The sequence below is a fragment of the Drosophila suzukii genome, chromosome 3 (genome assembly GCF_043229965.1).
Source record: "Drosophila suzukii chromosome 3, CBGP_Dsuzu_IsoJpt1.0, whole genome shotgun sequence".
In the NCBI taxonomy this organism is placed as follows: Eukaryota; Metazoa; Arthropoda; class Insecta; order Diptera; family Drosophilidae; genus Drosophila; species Drosophila suzukii.
In genome coordinates, this window is record NC_092082.1 from 38556443 (window position 1) to 38559844 (window position 3402).

General features: G+C 37.2%; 1 long non-coding RNA gene across 1 annotated transcript; it reads left to right on the forward strand.

Moving 5' to 3' along the window:
* The first annotated feature begins 292 nt into the window (after window positions 1-292).
* Window positions 293-1556, forward strand: LOC118879408 (uncharacterized). Its single transcript, XR_005015772.3, has 3 exons — window positions 293-758; window positions 951-1050; window positions 1130-1556. It is a non-coding gene; the product is annotated as an uncharacterized lncRNA (long non-coding RNA).
* The last annotated feature ends 1846 nt before the right edge of the window (window positions 1557-3402 follow it).

A 3402-nucleotide genomic window follows, 5' to 3' on the forward strand; every position in this document is an offset into this window, starting at 1 on the left:
TACTAGCATTTTCCCACAGAGTCCATCCGTTTGAAACGGGTGGGATTTTTGACAAATGTGAAACTTCTATCCGATAACACATGACGTGCAGGGCGGCTGCCAGCACAAAACATACTGTGTTTATGCGATGCCGAATTCACGCTTTCATTTCGAGATTTCAGCCGATTCATGTGTGCATAAACGCCATTTCGTGAATTCGGCAACACACGAAAGTTGACTATGAATTCAACCTGAAAGCGTGAAATGGTAACAATTAAACTCCGGTAACCCTAAATAATTATCGGAGTTGCCAGATTGATATAAATACATAAATACACCTTACTTAAAAAATTTTTTTTAAAATGTAGTGCCAATGGAAACTAGTTTTTGTCTTTTATTTTGATTTTAGAAAATATGTTATACTGGCTCGCACACACTTTATCTTTAATATTAGCAAGATTATTTCATGAGAATCGAAAAAAATGTTCGGTTTAATTATCGCTCACACCTATTTCCGCCGGTCCGGCATCTCTGTCAGCTGAGATTGATAAAATGCATGAATTCGGCCGCGTCGCATAAACAGGAGCAAATTTTATTTCACGCTTTCAAGAAATCATGAAACCCTTAGCATAAACATAGTAACAGATACACTGTATCTGATACAGTAAAACGCCCAGCCATGCCATGGGATAAACGTATTGATGTTGCCCTTTATTCGCTTGGGTTATTGGAATGCATAACTATTGACAGATTATTTAAAAACCTTGGTTTGCAAAACTGTAAGCAAATTCTGTATCGAATTCATATCTGTTATGGATCCCAAGAACTTGTTTCCAAACCTTTTGACCGCAGAGGAGATTCTAGAATGCGTGGAAGGATTTGAGAAACTAGCGTTTCACAATGTTTTGCAGCAACGGGTTAAGTCTAAAAAAAATGTCATGATATTAAAGTGATGATTTATTTCGTTCCAGATGGTTGCCATATAGAAAAACGGCCCACGGCCCAGAACGAAACGGCAACTCGCGGTCGGATGTTCAGGACAATGTCACGACTCACAAATTTACATAAAGAGTAAGCTGAAAACAATGTTGGGGGAGACTCCAACCCTTTTATGTGTTATACGTTATGAAGTCATATCCCTTTTCAATAGATATTTTCGCCGAAAATCGAGCCTTTAACTACAATTTGTCTAAGTGTCGACGTGTTGTTGAAAATGCATTCGGACAGTTGAAAACTCTGTTTCGGATAATCGGAAGGGCCTCGATCATATTACAAGAATAAACAATTTGATAATATGCTGCTACATGCTCCACAATTTCTTAAATATGAGCAACAGCTTTATTCAATCAAGATGGGCAACGGAACTCAAAGAAGTTCGCCAGCAACCTGAAAATGCGAAGTCAGAACGCAGAAGCCGAAGCTATTCGACAAGCACTTGCAGTGCACGTTGATGAACCAGACAACTAAATAAGGAATTATTGTGCGAAACTGACTGAAGCGAAAACCCCTTGGGTGTGAATAGGGTATGAGGACTGTAAACTAGAGTACTACCAAAATTATAAAATATATTAAATGCAACGAATTACCTGCTCTGTATTCCATTTTTCCGCATTTGTCAGTTGTCTGTGTGGCTAATGGTGGTGGGAAATTTCAGACAATCGACATTGCAGCCCTGTTTCGCGGAATGTTTCTACCTCCCCGCACCATATAGTTTTTATGGGACTAAAGGCGCGTTAATCCCAACTTTAACTGTGCGGTATTTGTGTGATTTTTCAATAGGCAACATGTTTCCATTGGCAAAAGCATTTGCAAGACCGTTTCTGTGTTATTGTAATTTGCGAGCTAATAGCGTCTTCCCACAGAGATCCATCCATCACCACCATCCGTTAAACGGATAATCCATAATGTTTTGCCGTTCCGAAAATTTCCCAGTTAGTTTCCCATCCAAATTTGACGGACTCTTTTATGCGATAGTTAGGTAATGTTATTTCGATGCAACTTTGAGTTCTTCTTCTTGATAGTGGAAATTGAAACATTCACCACGAAAATATAAGCAATGATGACAGGGAACAATCGAAAATGGGAGTTTGGTTAGATTAGCCAGATCAGCTTCTATCAGATGGTATATGGTCGATGTGCTCTGTGGGAATCGGAGTTTCACATTTGAAAACGGGAGGCGCAGAGGCAACAGATTTGGATTGAGGTCCACAGGTCATCAGATCAGCATTTATCCGATGGTAGATGGTGGATGCGTCCTATCGGAGCATTACATATGTCAAAAATCCGAACCGGTTGGAACGGATGGACTATATGGGAAGGGGGTATAATTAATATCTCTTTAAAAGTCGTGCAGCTTTTTGTTAAGGCGATTATTTATGTTCAAACATAGGAAAGCAATTTCAGTTTGAGAAAAACAAAATAAGTTTGTAATTTCAAATTAGTTTTGCCCTTTGAGGGAAATGTGTTAAGTCTTTTAAAGATTTCAAATGAAGTATGTCAATGGGTATTATAGAAAATTTGTGTTTAAGCGAATCTAATTTCCCCCATCAGCTAAAATTGCATATATACACTCTCAGACGCCCGCATATCTGGTTTTCAGTATTATTGTTTTCATAAGTTTTCCACCTGGACTAGACTTATTATAACATTTTCTTTCTTCAATTAAACGCCTTTTTAAAGACGCCTTTTATATAACAAATAATAATTTAAATAATGTGGTATATTTTTAGTATGCCCTTACACTTAACGGCTGGCTATTCCCATATGCCATATGTTGAGGCCATAAACAACGAACAAAGCAGAATTGGAAAAAATTGGGCAACTTGGTTAATGAGACCTAAATAACAAAAAAATTGTAAGCACCTATTTGCGAGTATACCTTAAAAATATGACCAGCACATTTTAATATTACTTTTAAAAATTTGTAACTGAGATATGGCAAAAGAAAAAGTGAAAAAAATAAGAAAGGACATTTTGGAGCAATGTTGGGTCGCTTTTTGTACCAATTTAATCATCGCACGCTTCTTTAAACTATTTCAGAATTTCTGTTTTTAGATTTTTATGTCAAGCCATTTTGCTACAGGAGCTACTTGCCAATCACTTTATTGGTCCATATATAAACTTAGAATAGATAGAAGCGAAATTAAACGTTTTGGGAGAATAGCCATTCACTTGGGTCATCCTGGGAATACAGAGCAATTATTTGGCATATCAAAAACCTGGGTATGTAAAACTGTTAGCAAATGTGTGGTAGAATTTGAGAAATTAAATATTTGGAGCAATTGCTAAAGTCCATCCCATGTTCTGCTCCCCCAAATCCTGTCATTTTTTTTGGTAATTAAATAGAATGCAACAAATTATGTGATTTCGATTTTTCCGATTTCCATTTTTACCGCTTCTGCCAAATGTTTCGGTCGTACCTTG